Here is a 12,037-nt window from a genome sequence, read left to right as displayed (position 1 = left end):
TGAACATGGTTAGGGTCACGGAATAATTGTGGTTTCCTTTTAAATTACTATTTCTTTCAGGTCAAGGGACTTTCATCATCATATTTACAGTAATAACCACTTTGTTGAGTTTAAGAAATAACCATGGTTACGTTTGAAAGATACCGACATTTATAACTCTGGTTTCCTGCATCAAAACAAATTAAAAAAAATGTCCAGCACTTCACAGTTCACAGGTTCAGTGTCACAAAAATATGTTCTAAAGCATTTTATGATGCCACACCACATTAATAACAGAGTCTGCTTGGGTATTTGATGCACAAAATCCATTTTGTTACAAAAAAAAAAAAAAAAAACCACGTAAATTTGGACCTGGCCTGGTTTCATAATTTTCTACCAAAACACAGAGTACCATGAAATTTGCAAAACTACAAAAAGTCTTTACAAAAAGTCGGGGTTTTTCATGTACTTTCTCTCGGGCTTAGAGACACAGGATAGAGGCAGTCAGCATTGTAAACCAAGCATGTGTTTACATCGTCTCCGCTTTATAATTCCACCACAGTTTGCAGTTCACAAATCCCCTCGGGTCGTGTTCTTCAGTGCACTTGTCATGCTGTGTCATACACCTCGGTGCTGTCGGAGCATGATGCACATGTTCATCAAAAATGCAGACAAGGCACTTTGATCACAAAATATGGGGCCCGGAGAGCCAGGCACGCAGGTGTTCGCTATCTTGACAATGTCGCTGCCTCGGTCCCATCTGGCCGTACTGTAACATCCATATGCATGGTGTTCTCGAGCTCGCCTGGCATGCCACTACGCTCCAACAGCCCCCTGCGCACCCGACACCTCCTCGTTGTTGGTACAAAGATAAGGACCGCAGAGGCGCTCCGCGATGTCAAGAGCACCTTTATGTACCCTTCCGCGGCTGTGACGACGCTCGTACTTTTCATTCCCATTTCTTTTAAATTCCTTCATTCCTTAATTTCCTAAACGTCGCAGTGAAAGGTGATAGTTTGAAAAACGGGGATATTTCTGTACTATAAATGCAGAAAACCCTCAACTCCTCCAAAAATGGTCGCTGTTATTCTTGCGGCGTAGTTTAAATCGGTTGCAATTTGTACAAGCTTCTCCCGAAGCTCAATCGGTGGCTGTGGTGATGATGTCATCCGGAGACAAACCCCCGGAGCTGCTCCACAGACAGTGAATAATGGAACAACTGCTGCGACTCTGACAGCAGACATGGTGATTTTACTGGTGCACGGGCACATATTCTGATACACAGCTGGAAGCCCTACAGTCACATAAAAAGCCATACTATGAGCAGCCGGAGTGGGTCAATAATTCACTCTCAATGGGCCATCACTGCAAAGTGTCCCCCAATGACATCATCAGGTTGAGGTTTTTAAAGCTTCGACTTCCAGCATAGGGAGACATCTGTTATTTTGCAGACATTAACTTTATCGTGGAAAGTTCTCGCAACAGCGCCATAAATTTGAGCTTTAAGGTGTATTTTCCCTTTCAGTTTAAGGACATGGTAAAAAAAAAAAAAAAAAAAAATACTTCAACTGTAATCAAAATAATCTTATTGGGAACATAATGCTGTCAAATATCAATAAATAAACACAAAACCAAGACATTTAAACAAAAAATTAGGACAGTACAGAGCAACAAATGAGCCAAGGATATATCGCCTTACACAATGTGATCAAGAATTGGTTCTAAGTGAGAAGACATCCTGTCTATAAAGACAAATAGTCTCCCCAAAAAGCAGCACCCTGGTTTGTTGAGAGTACTGTAGTCCCATTGAGCTGCTTCTTTATGGTAGACGTGAATAAATAAATCGCTCGGACACATGGCTGCATCATCAAATACCCCGCACACAGAAATTTGCTGGGCTTTTCAGTGCTTCACGAGGTAGGAGTGTGAGCAATAAGCAAGCATCGAGTTTGTTTTTGTGCAGAGCAAAGCTGCAGCGCGGTACATGTGGGAGAGAGCAATATAACTTCCCAGAGACATAATACATCAAGGTTGTTTTTCAAAACTGCAATTGTTGTATGCCTCGAATACGTTGCCAAGTCCAGTCAAGTGCGATTGTGTCAAAAGCAGTAACAATGAAACGCTCAGCTGCGACCTTGGGGAAAAAAAAGTGTCGCACTTGTGTTGGACTAACTTGGATGTTAGTCCAAGTGATTCATTTTATATTTTGTTGGCCTCCGGTGAAAACTAAATTACAGGCAGAAACACAGTTTAGATTTGTTTTGCTGAAGCATAATGTAATTTTCTCAGTGCGGTGTTATTTATTTCTAATGTTTATTAGTTTTAATATTCGAGTCAATAAATCAAGCGAAGAACTAAAAGAGCTGCTTTTTGCATTTTGCATGCGTTCCAGGCAGAACTGAAGTAACAGTGATTTTTCTATTATCCATCAGCCTCACATTTGGTTATATAGACCCAACAAGTTCTGGAAGTGTCATTAGAACACCTAGCTATTAATATGAAGCAGTTGGAGGCTGGTGGCTGATTATTCATTACCTCTTGTCTACACACTTGCACAGCTGCCCGAGCAGTGTGTCGCTGTCACAGTCTCCCCATCTGTTTGGTGCTCGTGGTTAAAGTAAGCAATGAATGAATGAGGATGGGGAAACGGAAGACGGGCCTCGGGGAAGGGGAAGGCAGAGAGAAGAAGGGGGGAAACTGTCATGGGAATGAAAAGATAAATTACAATAATTCTGAGAATATAATACACAAGAAATTAACAAAGAGGCTGAATTGCAGTGTTGAACTCTCGGCCGGATAATTATTTGAACAGATATTGTTTTGAAATGATGGGCTAAGGACTTAAAATGTTGTTTTCTTGGAAGGTCTGCTCGACACGAATGCTAGGTCTTATTTGAGGCTGGGTATTTTATAAAAAAAAAAAAAATCAAATCAAATCAGTGTTGGTCTGCTGCAGATAAAAGACAACAAAAAAAAGTGGAAGACGTGAAGAAATAAAACAGTTAATCACGGTCACTCTTTGGAGGCTATTTTGAGTGCTCGAACACTAATTTAATCAGCCTGAATTCAGCTTTTCAGAAATTAATGAGCTATCATCATTAGGCTTTGATTGAGTAATTAATTTCATAGTGTAAATCTGACAGCTGTATGTCATGCACAATAAAACTTGAAATTACATGTTAATGCCAATGGAGACCTGTGGAATGAAAAAAACAAAAAAAATAAATCCATCGATTGCTTTCCGGGACTGATTTTATGCAGCTCTAAGTTTTAATTAATGCCAGAATTGTTGAAACCCAATGGCGTCCTTTGGTGCCTCTACCCGACTTGTTCAAATATGGTCACTTCTGGGTCCAAAAAAACAAGATGGTGACTGACAAAATGCAAGACTTAGTGTGAATAATGGTTATAATAGAGAGGTTCTATAATTCAGATAAGTGAAGATAAACTCCAGCTCCCAGGTCTCGCTGGTGGGTTTTTAGTACTTTTTGGACAACAATGGAGCTCTACTGCACACCGGATGGAGCTTTTCAGGCTTTAACAATATAGACAACATATCCTCACAGGATCACTTATTTGTTGAGTTTAGTCTTTTCATGGGATTTGTCGGCAGCAAGAAAAAAAATATAAAAGATGACCAGAATTCTCACAAGCTTCCACACCGTTTCATATCAAGGTCGGCAGAAATATGTCTAAATCCTATCTTCCTCTATCAAGATAAGAAATGACACGCACCGGGTTGCTGTGAAGACGGGAAGATTTCCTTTGGAAGTTGCACTTCTTCGGAGATGCAGAGGTGTGATGCTTGCATATGAGCTTGTGTCAAATTGAATCCAAGACAGTAAACAGAACGGAGATAGATACATACACCAGCCTCTTGCCTCACGGGTCAGCCCGGCTTCCACAATGTACTCCATTACAGTACTTACATTGAGATGTATTGCATTCATCAGCATAAATTGTATCAGCTATTGTGGGAATAAAATGCAATGTACAGCCGAGGAATACACTAACAAGCAAGATAAATACTGCATAAGCAGGTACCTCCTTGTTGTTCAAACTGATGTGGAAAAAACGAGGTAAAGACGTGGAAGCCGGTAAGAAAATGACATGCCTTGGCCCTGTAATGTCAAAAGGATGCATTAGAAAATATACTGGTTGGTATCTTGGGTCTGTGGATGCCTAAACTCAAAGAAGCTGGTTTTCTTTTTTTCTTGCTCTTTCACATCACATCCTTTCATTTTTAATTAATCTCCAGGTTTAAGCTTGCGAAGTCTCACAAACCAATTAAATACAGTCGGTCTTCTGCCTTGAGTTGTTCATCAACTCAGAACCTTAAATACCCTGCCTGTAAAAAAAAAAAAAAAAAAAAAAAAAACAGTGCATGCATATGCAACCGAGCGTATGCACATGACGCTCTGCTTCAACCTTCTGGAACCTCCCGGAACCTTCAAAGTAATAAAATACATGAAAATCTATGTTGTTTAAAAATCCTCATCCACCGTGGAGGGACGATACCGTATGTTCCATACAAGGGAAGGCCAGATATAATTGTCCGAGCTCGTGTAAGCTTCAAACATTTAATCAATCATGCTACATCATTTCTGAAGCCGTTGACTGGGGACTATCTTTCCTGTTGTCGACATTACAGGCAATGAACTTCACAGAATACTGGTGCTGAATTACCCATTGGTTTCTCAAGGGATTTGGAATCTGCAAGGCTATATTTTAGACCTTGCTTTGCAACGTGCTATTTGTTTCTTTATTGATGACATGATGGTTTCTTAAAATGTCAATTAACTATACTCGCGGTGTGACTCGTGGGATTCGCAATGTCGTCCAAGTCTCACATAGCCAGACCTATCTGCGCCATGCTTTGCCAGCACTGGAGGATGGCCTGTGTGCACCCACATTTCACTCTGCTAAAGGTACAAATAATTACTCTGACTTGTTTGTATTTCTTTAAACCAATCGTGATGATCTTGGGAGATGCCACGCCCTGGATCCTGCGAGAGTTAGGCAGGGACTTGTTTTGGTGGAACATTTGCAAGTGAGAAGGTTAGCCATGACATAAAAATGGCCATATCCAAAAAAGAACCAAGCAGGCCTGCCTTATTCCATGAACCAAATCTGTATCAAAACGTGTCATTTCCATTGTGTTGGTTGCCCACTTGGGGGTTGTTGTTGTCATCTCCCATAGCGATGGAGATTTCTGGAAATGATAACGGGAAGATTACTGAAAGGAAAAAGAGTGTTGGCTGAAAAGCCAGCCAATGGCGGGCTTACACCAAAATTCTACGTTCTAGTTTAATAGGACCGCAGTGCCTAATTATAGGCACCCAGCATGGTTGTAGAACATTAGTTTTGTTTATAGCCCTGGCAAAATAGTTGTCTTTGTGTTAGTATACTGTACATGTGCACACACACACACACACACACACACACACACACACACACACACACACACACACACACACACACACACACACACACACACACACACACACACACACACGTACACCCAAGTGAAATGCATGAATAATTAAAGGCAACGTGTTGCACCTTATTAAAATGCAACTTGTGATTAATCCTTATGCCCCAGTACCTCAGCTTTTGCTGACCCATTTTTATGCTTCTGCGCTCCCGATATGGTTCATAAGTTCACAAAATTGCTCTGGAAATTAATAACACATCATTATGCATTTAAGGTAACACAATTAAACATCTTGTTATTATTATCATCACCGTCCAAATATAGTGTGCCGTTTCCCTACTCCTGGCGCTCCCTGATACAGTCGAGGATACCTTAATTGAGGAGACTTTAAGCAGGGTTAATGCCATAATGGAATAATGTATTCCGTAAGTGAGGCAACAAAGACCTCATATCTGCCACAAACAATAAATAGATAAATAGCAGACCATGCTGAAAACAAAAGTGGAGGTTATTTTGTCTTCATGATGACACCGCAGCAGAAATACTGTGCCAGAGATCTGCCTAAAACACGGTCACACATTTGATGTGAACTGTATTTGATGGCTGGCTGACAGCTTTCAACTTGCGCCCGGCCTCCCCCTCTTTTCTCCCATTGTCAGAAAGTATTTTGTCTCCACTTGACTCGGTGTTGGGAGCTGGCGGCTTCTGGTTGAAGGCTGTGATGGGATTTGGGGAATAACTGCTACTCCAGATTAAGGATGGAGATGAGGATGACTAGTGACTGACAAAACAGACTTCTGGGAGGGCTTAGTTACTTTACAGTATCAAGGTCAAGCAGTGGTGAAGGAGAGACTTCATTGAGTAAGTGCCAGTAGAGTGCGGACCGACCTGCTCATGATAGTTAAAATAAATGGTTGTGACAGAGCAGGGTTAGGGCACCACCTCCAGCCTGTTGCGGTAAAATATCTCAGGTATGTTTTCTCTTGATTTCATTTAAAGATGCCCTAAAAGAGACCAAAACAGAAAGAAATATAAACCACCAACCCTCCCAGCTGGTTTATTAGCTCTTCCTTGAAAAAAGACGTCTTAAATATTATTCAGATGGACGAGGGAAATTAATTACATAGCTTACGAAAGCAAAGAAATTGCTTTAATGTACTGCACCTGCACAGAACACACACGCACACACTGTGTAGGAGAATGCCCGCTGTATCCCTCCAATGGTTTACATAACTGAAATGATGTGCTTCAGCTCTTCTTTGCTTATCACCATGAGCCACACTTTATTGCTAGGGCCACCTCAAAGAAAATTAAATGCAGCCTCATTCGTTTGATACCCCCCAAGCACATTCTGTGAGGTTCTATTGCTGCCGAGATATTGTTGAGCTGTTGTATTTTTCAAACGCTCCCCCCAAAAGATCCAGCTAAATGCCATACTTTCTCTCAGTTTTCTTTTCGCCCCAATCACAATGGCTCACATTAGCTTTTGACTCCTTTCTGCACCCCAGTGTGCCTGACAATGTCCTTATGGCTGGTAAAAACAATGAACAATAACGGTGACAGAACACGGTTCTGTCGTATTGTGTGTATTCTATTCTGCTGTACTTAACTAACATTTTTACCAGAGAGATTTTGATGAGTGTAGAGCCTCGTGAAAAAGCCCTGCAAATGATTAAGTTATACAACGAGATTGAATGCCCACTAAATTAGTCGCCGTAAGCTTCTTGCTGTCAACTATTACTTCATCATCCTTCCTGTTCAGAAAATAATAAAACATATGGGAAAAGTGTAACTTAATTTAAATAAGTATTCTTCAATGGCTTCTTGACCTTTCTGATTCTAATCAAAGCATTTGTTAATGAAGTTTTTACTCCTTTCAGAGAAATATGAAAATGACTTCAGGCCTTGTTTTACATGACCACCACATGCACAACTTATGTAATGCTTGCATATAAATAGAGACTCTGTGGTGGGTTTACAGCATGGACACATTGTGACTTCCCATTTCCCATTATAGTGATTTAATGGAATGGAAAAAATATATTACAATAGTGTGTCCCTGTCTTACTGTACATGACAGGAGCTAAACGAACTTTGTTGGTATTCTGCATGATAAATGATTGAGGTTATGAACAGCATATTGCATAATCTGTGCATGCAATCTGTTTTGCTGCAAGAACTCAGCAAAGCCGGGGAAAAAGAACAACATAAAAAAGCAACCCTCCATAAGAACTATAATGAAATCGTGAAAACATGGTCTTTATTAAAAGGGAATTGCATCAACCAAGCTAGCAACTGCCCCAATCTCCCAAGGACTGCCTTCTTGTAGGTATAAGAGTTTGTATATTTTCCTAAATCATTTTGTAGTAGTCAAAATCACTAAATGCTGCTGGGCCACTCCTTGTTTTTGCCCAGGGGCCTTATAACAGATTATTTCAGCTCTGTATTAAATAAACTATCTCCATGTAGGGCTTTTTTTGTGTGCAAAAGAAGCCAAGAAAATATCTGTTGCCTTGCACTGTCGTCATGGATGACGTGTTTATTCTTACAGACCCATTATTTCTTTTTTTGTGTGCTTTTGTAATTATTAAATGTTCATATGAGCATCATCTCAACATTTTAAATCTGCAATTACCCACATACTTTGTGCCCCACTAATTATATATCTGTCTATCATTATTTTCACATTACAATTAACATAAAGGCTGTGATTACAAATCCTTTGTATTCTCTGTCCTGCACATCCACCTCTTTTCACAGCACACCACCTACTGCAGTTACTCAAATGTGACCGAACGCTTTAACACAACCATTTCTATTTTCAATATACCTGGTTTTCAAGAGCGAAAGCCTGAAGTAACTTGTTCATTCCTTTTTTTCTGCACATCTTTTTTTTTTTTTTAACTGAATAATGATGCAACTGCCTTCAAAATGAATGCAACTCCACACATTTCATTTCAAAGTATAAGCAGAGAGAGAGAGAGAAAAAAAAAGACTGTCAAGACCTGCCAGGACACAGAAATGTATATTCATGTTGGGTCTGTTCTTTTTTTTTTTTTTTTTTTACATTATTACTTGATACTGATTTTAAACTTTGCACCAAACCATCTGCAGAATGGCTAAGGGTATATTGCGGTGACTGTGATCATAGAAAATGAAAGGATCGCTCAGAAAAATTTTGATCAGCATTTACTTTGAACTTTGGAGAAGAATATGCAATATTTTGGAAGTCAATTCCAGAATACCTTGGCAGGTTCAAAAGACTTACTTTGCATTGGGAACAACGATAACATTATTTCAGCAGGTAAAGGAAACGGGCAATATATATTCTGGAATATTGGCATCATAAATGCAGGGCTTAAAAAAAAGTTGTATGCTCATGCGATCATTTCAACCAATTAGAAAGTTTCTAAATGCATGTTTAACTCATCCATAACTTTTGGAGCCAAACCAAAATATCATAAAAACACACCAACTTTCGACCGGGTCCATGTATAATAAGTTCGAGAATGCAATTATCTCTTACCTCACCCAAATTACAAGCACATTAAAAGGGTAGCACAAGTTTCCCAGTCATACTATCCTGGTCCTATTCCTGAAACCACAGAATAACAATTTGGGTGAGAAGTGGTGGAAGAGGAACTTTAACAAGCGAAGGAGGGAGAGAGAAGACATTTTGAGAGCAATTAGTGTGTGGAGAGGAGAGGGGAAATGATTTGGTGAGGAGAAGTTGATGGAAAGACCCTCTTGATAAGTGAGTGACTTCTGAAGTCCTATGAGTCATCTCACTGCTGGAAAGCCCGAGGAGACAGCGGGTCGAGACTGATCGGCTCAATGAACAGGTCAACGCAGGGAAAACAATTGCAAAGTGTCCACGAGTGGCAGAGGAGACTCTAGTGGGCAAGACAGGGCTGTGGGGGAGTGGATCCCTTGGAAGTGTGGCATGCCAGTATATAATCAGAGTTATGAATGTGATACAATCAGACTTGGGCTGCCGGGGGGAATGTGAAGAGCAATTTGAGATGTTGAAGGTGAGACCAACTTCAGTTTTCTGGAAGAGGTCCAAGGAGTGTGTGTGGGGGGGGGGGGGTTGGGTGCAAAAGGAAGTGGTTGCAAGTTGGCCTGCGGTGGGCCAGGACAAATTCCATCAGAAAGTTGTTTGTGGCAGTTTGGTTGAACAGCTTTGTAGGTACTCCCATTGGAACGTTTTTGGAGTAGTATTGAAACAATTAGGCAATCAATCCAACTGAACCAGGAATGAAGATTCTTTAAGTTCTTCGAGAGCTCTGTTTCATCCTCACTTAAACCTAGAGTGCGCGACTTTTGGCGACCCCTTCACTAAATTCAATCGTAACTAAAAAGGTCCAGCGCTGGCATATGAACAGAAAATAAAGAACAGACCTCAGAAGCAGATATAGTGTAATGTATATAAATAGACATTATCTCCTACTATCAAAGCTATTTGTGATACAAACCAACCAATGCCAGGACAAGACTCACACCACTGTCAATAAGGTAAGTCAATTGTTACAGATTTTGGGTAGCTAATTCATTGTAAAAAAATATCATACTTCCAACGTTCTAGCTTCTCAAAACTCAGAATTTGATTGTTAGAATTTAATATTTGATGATCAAACTAAGGAGTTATCGAGTCTTCCATCACTGATCACATCACCAAACCTTTAAAGAACCCTAATCTATAATCTTCACCCAAACAAACTAATTTATCAATTTACTGTGTTGTCTGATTCCAACCTTGTGGTTCAGCAGGCTAATCATAGTGGGATGGTTATCACCCTTTCAGGATCAATACTTACACAATGAATCACTCCCTTATTGTTTGTGCTGTGTAATAGTACACAGTGGCACACAAGACTTGCAGAAGTAAGGAACTTCTTGGAAAAAGAGGAGCCCGTTTTTGTTAAGACGGAGTACAAAATGGTCGGCAGACACCCATCGGTCTCCGAGGCATGCACAGACATGCGCCTCAACCTGAGTGTTAGAAGGTGAGTGAGAAAAATAGACCTGAGTGGTACTGGCATTGAAATGAGAATCCAAGAAACAAGGTCTCAGGCCAAGGACTGAACCCCCGAGGATCCCAGAGGAGGAGGTGAGAGCTGACAACCGAGTTCCCCTTCACACTTCCTTCTTAGAATGATAATGAATCTGGCCTTAAGGATATATTGCAGCATTCAAATATGCAACGGATTCCCAAAGCAAAACACAATAATGATCCAATGTAACCAAGATACTGTGCAGTGTTATGATCTTTTTTTTGTCTTTTTTCTTTTTTTTCTTCTCCTTATTGCACTGGCAAGTCTAAAACCAGACATACCTGAAGGTTTTTGGGATGTATTGTTGTGAAAAGACTTTTTCCTGCCTACACAAGGAGCTCGCCAATTATTCCATACTAATTTTGTACTTAACCAGATACATTCATTCCCACTGGCTTCGCCTCAAGATAAACTTTCATGCATTTCCACTTGATTGATAGGAAGTTTCTAAAACAGGATACCTGCAGTGGAGATGACGGCGTTCCCATCATCAAAGAATTCCAGTTTTCAAAAGAACAAAAATAAGATGGTCTCTCACAGGGAATTTGTGGCAAGTTTACCTTTCACACAGCATTGCACAGCTTCAGGTTGGAGTAATTATATACTGTTAAGCGAGTCCCAGACGGCTCATGAGAACATGGGAGAGAGAGGGGAATATGTGCTCTTGAAGTATTATATTCCTTTGAGAAGCACTCCATTTTAAAAAAAATATTTCATTATTTATTTTCTTCCATCCCACAGCGCTTTGACTTCAAAGGACTGAAACATTCCTCGAGTAACCAGGTTTCTATGTCTAATTAAGGATTCAAGAGGTGCTGCTTCTTGAAACTAGGTGTTTTTGTAAACAATCAATATTTCCCTGCTAGAAATAGATACTTCAGAGCCAAATATGATATGACTCAGAATCAAAACAGTAATCAACCAGCCGGCATTACACAGAAATATGTTGCAGTAAAAGACGACGCTTAACATGTGCCACTTAACATTGTAATTTCAGCCATGATTAACAGTGCCTTATAATAACAAATGCATCAGCTATGTCATGACAGATAGAGGTTTTGCATAGAAAATAATCGACCGTGCAATATTGTACTTTCACTCCGAGGAAATAAATATTCTGTATCAAACAGCTGACTGGCCTCAGGCATCAATCATTGTCTCCATAAAGAGAATAATAAAAGACTGAACATATCTTGAGTATCAAGTAGCCACGGTTTTACAAGTCGGTGTTATATTTCCGATTATTACCTTTTATTAGGGGTGTTTGAGCTTTGTTTTTAGTTTTTTTTTATATACAAATCTTGGCTCTTTTAAAGTAAAAACATTTAGAAAACAAATTATTTAATGCATTTTTTCAAGAAAATGATTAAGGAAATGCAATCATTAGAACGTTTGTATTCCTCTGTTAACCTAGCTCAGTACCATATAGGCAGAAAGGGACTGGATAGGTGCATGGGGAAACTTAGTTGCCTTTTTAACTTTATTTGGCTCACAATTTAACAGCAAGATCATCCACATTAATATGGCAGACTGGGACTTAATCCAGCTATTTACATAATCTTCTGGTGAA

The sequence above is a fragment of the Brachyistius frenatus genome, unplaced genomic scaffold (assembly GCF_029030835.1).
Source record: "Brachyistius frenatus isolate BFR_SWC_R1_liver_20210118 unplaced genomic scaffold, ASM2903083v1 Contig_26, whole genome shotgun sequence".
Lineage (NCBI taxonomy): Eukaryota > Metazoa > Chordata > Actinopteri > Embiotocidae > Brachyistius > Brachyistius frenatus.
This window is presented reverse-complemented; position numbering follows the sequence as displayed.